This window comes from Sturnira hondurensis, unplaced genomic scaffold, assembly GCF_014824575.4.
Source record: "Sturnira hondurensis isolate 20B ecotype Veracruz unplaced genomic scaffold, ASM1482457v3 Scaffold0006413, whole genome shotgun sequence".
NCBI classification, from domain to species: domain Eukaryota; kingdom Metazoa; phylum Chordata; class Mammalia; order Chiroptera; family Phyllostomidae; genus Sturnira; species Sturnira hondurensis.
In genome coordinates, this window is record NW_028079044.1 from 32172041 (window position 1) to 32182636 (window position 10596).

A 10596-nucleotide genomic window follows, 5' to 3' on the forward strand; every position below is an offset into this window, starting at 1 on the left:
GAAAATAAAGACAAGTGTCAGAACACAACAGAAAATGATGGTGATTAAAGTTACTTTAGTTTATATAGCTAAACATTCACATGACTGTTCAGCCATCCGGCTTCCTCATGAAGACAGCAGACTTACTGAACTGGCTGAGAACACAAGGATAGCCATCTGTTCATCTAACACATATTGCGTGAGTGTCTACTCTGTGCCAGGAACTATAACCAGGATCGAAGATAATTGTTTGATGATAAGTGCTCAATACAACAAAGGTTTTTCCCAATTAGCACGTCTAAGGAACAGGCTATCTTGAAACCCTACAAACACTCTATTTTTCAGCCAAATACCTACTGACCACATCAGATACTGTGAAAGGATTTTTTTTCTCCACTGCAGAAGAGATGAAAATAATTGAATTACTTTTAACTCACTGATTATATGGAATGACAATTCTAGGGTGTCTCTCCAGGATTCATTTTCTACTCAGCACTGTTTTTATTTTCGCGTTCCTTCAAAAACATAACTATTGCTGATGACTTGTAAGCGGTTTTCCCTAATTCTGGTGTCTCCTCTAAGACCCAGGCATGTGTAGCTCTGTCTACTGGACCTTTCCCATTGGATGTCTTGCTGTCTGTCCACAATTAAAGTATTTAATCAAATTGCTTCTTAACTCAAAACTAAGTACACGTTTCTCTCAGCAGCACCATTTTATTCTGTTAGTCATTTTGGCAAAAAATTTTATAGTTACCACTGATGTACTACGTCTTAGGTTTTGGAATTCATTGATCGTCGATTATATTGACTCAATATTTCCAATTTTATCTTGTCTACTTTTGAAAAGAAAAGCTGCATCCACCTTTCTCGTTCATGAGTCTATTCCTTAGAGTGTCTAAGGATTAGGATACAGGATCCCTAAATCTGTCTTCCTTGACATTTCTCAAAGTAAGTATATGTACTCTTTTTATTTTAAGGTGTTGCTATTGATAATAGCAAAAGACTGTTGATAGTAGTCTGATAATAGACTATTGATAATAGTCTTTATCAAAATGTAAGAATTTGGACCATGTATCTGTATAGCTACTGCGATCAAACTCATTCATTTCCCTACATTTCAGGTAGCCCAAACAATTCCGTGGATAGTCTATAAAATGGAAAAATGGAAGTATACTACCTAAAATACTCCAGTCATGTATAATTCAGAAAATCTTTATATAGGGGTGTCCTATTTTACTCCTTGTTGTTTTTATACGTGACAAGTTAAATTAGACCAACTGCTATGTTAGTTTACCTGTGGGATGCCTTTAAGTGCTCTGGTTTTGCAAAGGATGGGCCACAGCCTTACGTGGTTGCACAATCCCCACGGCCAGTGTTTAGAGTAGACTGACGTGTGGCCCGCAGTAATCCCATTTCCATGCATTGATCAGTGGTAGCTCTTCATTGTACTCAACAGTAAGCACCCCGAAGGCAGAGACCTTGTTTTCAAGTAAGCATCTGAACCTTAAATACTAGCAAAGAGTATTGCATTTAATGAATTTGTTCAGTAAAGAAAGCTTGGTTGGTTTTGGGTTTTTTGGGGTTTTTTTGGCTCATCAAAGGCATTATTCAAATAATAAAAAGACAAACCAGAGACTGGGGAAAACAGTGACAAATGAAATATCTCAGTAATTGTATTCAGAAAATGTGAACTCCTAAAAATTACTTTAAAAAACCCTAAACAATCCATTTAAAAGTGGGTAAAATATTTTAACAGGCCCTTCACCAAAGAAGATATAAAAATGGCATTCAAATTAAAACACAATGATGTACGTCTACATACCCATTAGAATATCTAAAATGAAAAAGACTGACCATATCAGGTGTTGGTAAAGTTGAGAAACAACTGGATCTCATACACTTGTATTAGAATATAAATGCTAAAATCACTTTGGAAAACAGTTGATCAGTGTTTTCAAATCTTAAGTGCACACTTACCTTCTGAACCAGCCATTTCATTCCCAGGCATCTGCTCCAAGAGAAAGAAAATATATGTCCCCACCAAGACTTACACTCGAGTGTTCAGGACAATTTTTTTATAATAGACCCAAACTGGAAATGACCCAAATGCCCATCAACTGGTGAATGGAAGAGCAAATTGCAGTGTACTCATACAGTGAAATAGTACTGTATGAGCATAAAAGGGGCAAACTTACACAGCAGCAGAAATGCTTCAAAATAATGATGCTAAGTGAAAGAATCCAAGCATAAAAATAGGACATAGTATATTATCTATTTATATAAAATAGAAAATCTAAACAAATCTATGGTGACAAAAAGCAGGTCATTGGTTACCTGAGGAAGGATGGGTGTAGAGAGGTTACAAAGGGTCAAAAGGAAACATTGGAAGGCAAATGGACATGGTCATTATCTTGGTTGTAATCATGATTTCATGGATGTTTGAGTATGTCACACTATTCCAAATGGTACACTTTAAACATATGCGGGTTTTTTGTATGTCATTTATACCTCAATAAATCTGTAAAAGGACGAGAGAAAAAGAAGAAAAAAAGGAACTCTTTTTCCATTTGAGCACATCAATCATACAGATAAATACAGTTGCAGAAGACTTGCATTTTTTAAATGAAAATCTGGCTAAGGCTTATTGCTGCAAATGGAAAATGGACTCAATCATTCATTCACTCACTTAACGTATACTTATTTAAAATGTGATTTTACAGGCACTATTCTACGCACCAGGGATATATATCTGTGAACAGTGCAGATGAAGCTACATTTTATAGGGAAGAAGGAACAAAATGCTGATCACAGAGGTGAATGGATTGCATGTCATTGTCAGGGAGGGTAAATCGGGGGAGGGAGGTAGACAGGAGTGATGGGGGAGGGTGTTGTTGTTTTGGATGGTCAGGGACGATCGGACGGATGACATTTGAGCAGAAACCCCTTTTCATAATATTAATGCTTTTAATTCATAAATTTCCATAAATTTATACTTTCTTTGAGATTTTGGATAGTAACATAATGTTCTGGATAGTAACTTGTAATACTTTACGTGACTTACCTCCTCTGTCTGAAGAAAGAATTTTGGGGGTGTTTTGGTGGTAAGAGTGAGCTATAGAGAGTTAAGCATAATATATATATATATATAAATTAAAGGCCTGTGTGATTTCTAAAAGCCAAACCCCAATTAGGAAACCAGTTTCAAATTAGAATCATCTCCTTTAATTACCACTTTGAAGGGAATTACCTTGCCCCCATAATAGAACATGTAGCTCCCTTTCATTTGGTAGCTAAGCCTGAGTGCTCTGTTTTTGATTTACCTCTTTTTGTCTGTGCCGACTTTTATGTGCGGAAATCAATACAGTCATAACAGTGAATGATGAGACAGTCTCTGTATGAAAATATTGACCTATTAATGTTATGAAAGAAAATGAGAAAGATACCAATAAGAATTAAAGGCTACAACAATTATAAGGTAAGTAAAAGGTTAAATGTCTAATTAATGTTAGTTCCTTTTCTTCATGTTCTACTCACTCTAGAAACCAAGTGTGATTTTATACTTCAAAGATTTTTTACAATTATGAAATATTTTGAATGCAAAGGGTATTTAAGGTATAGACTAATAAACCCAGCTTCAGAAACAAAACATTATCAATACAGTTAACATTTATAGATATACCTGACTCTCTCATTTCCCTTCCAGCAATAGCCCCTTCCAAACGAAGTAACTTCTACCCTGAATTTGCTGTCTATAAATCCCATGCATTTCTTTATACTTTTATTACCTATGTACACATATGCACTACATGTGTATGTAATGTTGCATTGTGTGTTTTTAAATGACGTCAGAGTTGAGGTATTCTGAAAACCAGATTTACTTGCAAATGTGTTATAAGAAGCATCCTTAGTGGTATGGAGAGAGCTACTTCAGCCATTTCTCTGGTCGTAATCCCCCATGTGAAGAGTTCATGGTTTATTTATTTCTGCTCTGGTTGGTAGACATGGAAAAATGCTGCTTCGACAATGCTGCCACAATGTTCCTGTATGAGATGCTATTTGCAAACGTGTGAGAATCCCTCAGGGGTGTATTCGGAAGTAAAATGGTTGGATCATTGACTACACACAACTTCCATTTTATGGAAGTTACCAAACCACCCCAAATTGTTGTCGTAATGCAAACTTCAGCTAGTAGTATATGAAATACTTGTGTCCACATTCTAATTACTTCATGGCATAGCAATACACAAAAATGTTTTCAGATGAAAGGGTGTGAAATGGTACTTCCTTATGGTTTCAACTCATGTTCTCCTTTCTACCTGTGGAGTTACGCATCTTTTCAGATGCTTAGTGGTCATTTGGATTTCCTTTCTCATGAGTAATTTTTGCCCATTTTCCTCAAAGGGTCTTCTCAGCAGGGTAGGTCACATTTTTATCTCCTCAATTTTAAATTTATTAAAGTCTTGATGCAATGCATTTAAACCTATCAGAAGATTTAAAAAACAAACATAAGTAAGATTTTCCTTACCACCCTTGTCCTCAATCACCCAGTTTTTCTCTTCATAGTTAACTTTCCCTCTGATTTGAAACCTAGAAGCAGTGTATAGAGAGTATTATTTTCTGTATTCTGTCTGTGTATTGAGGAGATGTATATTGAGTGGAGTAAAACTTAGGGAACTGTGGCAATTCTTAAAGGACTACAGAGACCGAACCAGTCAAGAAGCTTTTATTACCCTCGAGTAGAGAAATGAAATGAAGAAGAGAGAATGATCACTGATGTTTGAGGGTCACAGAAAATGAAGAGTGGGAGGTCTCATGCCAGCAGAGGGCTCAGGCTAGGGTTGCCCACCCATACCATAGTCCCAGGAGCCCTTGGCTGGTGTGTGAACCTGTCTGTCCTCAGGCAGAGTAACAAACACTGACTTGTATGGAGATGAGGGAGTCAGCACCTGCTAACCAGAGGTTCTTTATGAAGCCTGTTCAGCCATGCATAAAGGGGGGCATTGCTTCAACGTTTTCTGACATTATAGTAAATAATACACCTATGATTTACATTTATTAAATGCTTGTTATATAGGAAATACTTTACACACTCATTGGATTTCTCAATGCTCCTAACAGGTTGTTAAACTATCTTACAGATGAGGAAACTGAGGTTCATACTGCGGAACAATTTACCCATAGTCATAGCTTATATGTTACAAGTCATAGACAGTGCTTGCCTTGTGATGAAGTCTGTAGATTTACTTGAAATTGATGGGAATGAGAGTCTAGTTCTGTAATCCCCAATTCAAGTGTATAATCATCCACCTGGAATTGACAGTTGTCAATTTACTTGGAATGTAAAGGGAATGTCCAGGTTAGTTTACACCTCTCTTCACATGGCATTTCTTTACAATGAAGTTATCATGGGTCCCACATATTTATATAAACCTCTGAAAGGCAGGTGCCAGGTCACCACTGAGAAAGCTTTGACTGGAAACCCAAGCAGTTGGCCATTTCTAAGCAAGTTCCTCTTCCCTATTGTGTCTTCCTCGACCATCTTCCCCTGGCTATTGGTAGGGAGAAAAAGCCACGTTTATGTAGCAACCCACTGGGTATATAATAAAAATTATAGTCTTAGATTTAGGCAATTTGTGAGCCATTTTATTTCTGCAGGGGGGAAAAAAACTAGTTCTGGGATCCCAGGCTTTCGTATGCTGGCCAAAATGAATGCTTCCTGGGTTTTCATCCAGAGGTCCCTAAGCCATCCCAGCTTTCTCAAGGTCTCCGTTCTCAGAGGCCGTGAGCAAGAGTCCCGTATGAACTTGAGGGGTCTCGCTGCTGGTGCTAGAAGGTGAGTTGTTATAGTTTCCCAGGTGAAAAACTCCATGTCTTTGGTAAAGAAATTAAAGTTATTTTAAAAGTTAATACATTCCCCCTGAAACTCTGTGCTCTCAGCAGAGTGTGTCCAAGCCAATTTTGGGGGTTTTATTCAGCCTTAAAACTGTGGCCACTAATCCACAGAAGTTGTTTACTTCTTTGAAGTTTCCTTTCGCACTGAGCTGACAGAGTTTTAGCCAAGCTTGGCTTCAGGAGACCTTCAGAGATTGTTCTCTGCCCAGGTTGTGTCCTCTCTGTATGGTGGTTTGAGCCCTTGGCTTACATTTTGGGGGGCGGGGTAGGACCAAGTTGTTCAAGTACAAGGCAGAGTGGATAAATGTTTCCAGCCTAGGGAGAAGTTTGTGAGAGCAGTGTGTGTTTGTTGAGTGGGTTTGGGTGTGGATGGGCGTGGGTAGGTTTCACTGAAATGAACCCATGAGATGTATATTGAAAAGTTCAATTGTACTTAGTGTGTTCTAAACATTTACATTGATCAGATCTAGAAATAGCTGTGATAATGACTATACAATGGTTATTCTCTCCCTGTCATTTTCTTATGTAATTATTAGCTCACTTGAGATACTGATGAAATAATCTTGGTAAATGGTCTAATAAAAACTAGTGTCACGCCAAATTGACCATGAGCAGCAATGAAAAAGTAGCACATGAAAGTGGTTAAGAGTATTACCCGAAGTTCCCATTACTGTGTTCAGCCATCTCGCCTTACGATGCACTAATATTTCTCTTAAATACGGTCATGGATCATTAATTCCCTGGCCTTGAAATCTCATTATTAAAAGTGTTACTTAGCAACTTTTAGACATTGAAGTTAATCCAAAAAAGAAAAGCCAAAAGGTCTGTTAGTCTGTTCACTCTTATTGTAAAAAACGATTGCTGTACTAAGCTGGAATATTTTTCCTTTGCTTTCTTAGAATTATATTGTCTTGACTGGGTTAGGGGGGGAAAAGTGAAATGTGCGTTTTCTTGGCTCCCATAGATCAGGAACAAAATCACAAACATATTTGGTGTTCGTCTCATATGTCTGCCTCACTATTCTTCACACATGAAAACAACTCTCTTCTCTACTCCAAAGTCTGGATTCAGTCTTGAAACAGCAACGCATACCATCTAATATTGAGTTAGTGGGTGCGGCAGGACCAATAAGTCTATTTCTTCCTGTGGGTTTGATTCATTGTTTGCATTTTTTGGCTCAAAGCAGTCGTGTTTATCTTGATTTCTGCACACTCATTGGTGGGACCACTAGAACTGCCTGGAGTGACACCACCACCTCCACTGTGTCCCTCCTCCACTTTAACACACTCTTGCTCTTAGGCACCTCCTATCCTGCCCCAGGCTCACGTCCAGACCTGACTTCAAGGGGGTAGGACCTGTGCAGTCATGTAGGGCCCACCTCATGAGCAGGGCCCACCTCATGGTTTAATGCTGCACTGTGGCTCCCTTGAAATTCTTAATTTGTGAAGAAAAGGCTCTGCATTTTCATTTTGTTCTGGAATCTACACATTATGCAGTTGATCCTGTAGATCTGTCTATCTTCTCTATTGTAGATGAGCTATATGAGGTCAGGGGTTATATTTTCTGGTCCAGTTCAACACATAGTGCATGGATTAATTAACCTTCATGGAAAGCATAAGGATTTGATTTCTCATAATACAATCTGATGATACATTATTACTTGGTTTGAAGCTTTGGATAGAAGCTTCTTTTTTTTCAAGTTGGAATTTATGTCCACATAATTCACTGAGTGTATGTTAAGTATTGAGTTGGCCCAAAAGTCCATTTAATCTTTCCTGTAAATGGAAGACGCATTTTTCTTTGTCACCAATAACTTTATTGATTTGGATATTTTGAGTATGTCAGCTATCTCCCACTACTGACTTCTAGTGGGTAGAGACCAGAGGTGCTGCTAAACATCTCCCAATGATAAGACAGCCCCACAACAAAGAATTATTTGGCCAAAATGTCAATAATACCAAGAAACTTCACAAACCACTTTTGCCACATTCAATCAGTCACAGCAACTTTTCAATACACTGCATAAATCTTTTGTTGCATTTCAGTTGTGTTTTTACTTTTCTTGAAATACTAAGGCATAATGCACTGAAAACTTGCATATTTTCTTCCATCTTCAGTATTGAAATGGCTACATAAAAATTTACCAGTTTTGGTGTTTTTTTAAAGAAACATCCATTGCTATGAAAGCTGTCACAAAACAATTTAACAAAATTGTTTCAAATGAAGTTAAAGATAATTAAGTGCTGCTAGAACCACCTTATGGAAAACACTCAACAAACTTTTTAGCCACCCCAATCTATCACTTGTGTTGCTAGAATGTTTTGGCATAAAACATTAAGGATCAGTTGTTCCAAGAAAAAGTTTAGAGTTAAGTATGATAATAAAACTAACCGCAGGAGTAGGAAACATCATAGTATTAAATTTTTTAAATGTCATTATTTGGTTGTTAACTCAAATAATTCTCACTGGAGTAGTGGAGTCCCTTAGTAAACAATGCCCATTAGTTACCATCACTCTAATCTCTGTGTTTTACTTGTGAACCCATCCCTTCTTCGTTAAGTTTTCCCTTTTAATTAGATCTCAAAATCTATTTTAGGGCATTTTCATGCACTACTGATAAGACTAGAAATTATGATAAATTTCTACCAGGTACTTTGAAATCATAATAAAAAATCTTAAAAACATGCAAGCCTTTTGACCCAGCATTTCCATACATTTCCTCCTGAAGTACATTGCACCTAAAACAGCAGAGCGGTAGAAGTAGTGTCTAATGAATCAATTATTTATTTTAAAGTAATATATTAATTAATTTATATCAGTATAATTATATAGAGAAATGACTAATAGCATAGATTTTTTTAAGTAATTACACTTGAATCGGTATGATTCCAATTTTAGAAATGTATAAATGCATTAAGAACTGGAAATAAACATCAAAATGTTAAAAGTGATGCTGTTTTGGAAGGAGGGGTTATACATAATTTTAATTTCCTTTTTAATATTTCTCCATCTTAAAATGATTTTTAAAGTAATTTTTAAATATGAATTTTGAATGTTTGAGGATACTTCCATTTTTTGTTTTTATTTTTTAAATTTATTAAATTACACTTAATGGGAGGAGCATACATCCATCTTTGTTAAATATAATAACCTAAAATTATATGCCTATGTCAAGGATTATATTTAGACTATAAAAACCCTTTAAGTTATATTTGAATTTTCAAAGAAGATATGCAATTCAATGGAGTGATCACGTTGAATAGGAAAAGTGCTCTCTTACCCAGTGTTTCAAAAAGTATCGCTTGGGAATCAGCATTTTGGGCAGACGCCAACCATCCATCCAGCTTCACGATCACACTGCACCACCTTGGAGTGCAGGAGAAGAACAGGTCTTTCCTGGATTTAGGAGAGGCATTTAGCGTGGCAAGTCCCAGAGTAAATGTAGACGACTGGGTCGGCTGAGTTCATGAGAACTGGTCTCATGGGAACTGGTGGCAGAATCTTGCTGTGCTTTAGCACAACGTTTTGCACGTAGCTCAGCTTTGGCACTTTGTCTTCAAAGTGCCTGTTTCTTTGCAGCGGTTTCCATCACTAAATTTCATGCGGTTTGAGGACAAAGACCGTGTAGTTTCTGTGTGTTGTCCCTCCCAGCACGTGGTACCAGGACCTGGCTGTAGTACGACACCATGAACGTTTTGAGAATGAATAAGTAATGTGCAGCCAGGTCTTACTGATCTTAACGTGGGTCATACTGCGTGGCATTTAATGGTATATATGCTTTATATCTGCTTTGATGGAATTATTTAAATTAAACAGAAACAAATTTGGATATCAGAGCTTTAAGATGATGGAAATATGTCTTCAATTTAGTTGTGACAGTCATTTAGTTTGAAGGGACATACATTTGTCAGACATTTTCATAGAATATTTGGCTTCTGATTTTAAATTCAGTTATACTGAATAAGTATCATTTGATATCTGGTAAGAAAGCAGCTGTGGGACTTGGATAGATCCACTGAGACTCACTTTTGTGTTGTACCAAAAGGAAATACTGCTATTCACATGTCATACCTGACAGATTTTGTAGGTGTAAAATTTATATATATATATATATATATATATTAACACTACAAATCACTGCAGAAACATTAGATATTATATGCAAAGTGCTATGCTAAGTGATCTGGAAACCAGTGGTTTAAACCCAAGAGCCCTGTCTTCAGGGAATATATAATCTAATTACAAGTAAGAACTATTCAATCTAGCAATAGAGTAACCAGTGTTTGTTTGGGTCACAGAGCAGAAACGCCACCATGACAAATGCCTCAAGGCTTCTTGTTTGCATTGTAGTCGCTAGGAACCTGCACTTTTTGCTGCTCAGACTCTCAAACAGTTTGGAACCTTAATTTTAGTCAATTTTCACATTTGAAACAGTGACAAGGATCCTTATTGTTCTTTTTGTGTTTGTTCTGCTTTGAATAACATATAATTTCCAACAAAAATCATGGACCATAACTTTCCCTGAATTGTATTTCTCAAATTGAGACTGACTCTGGGAATAGACGGGGAAGAAGGGACAAAGAGACAGAGAGAGATAAAGAGAGAGAGTGAGAGAGAGCATGAAGATGCAGAGAGGGAGGAAAACGGGTAAGGAGAGAGGATGGAATCCGGACCCTCTGGGAAGGCACAGTTAGCGCGGCATCTTCCCCCATCTCCTAGGCTTGT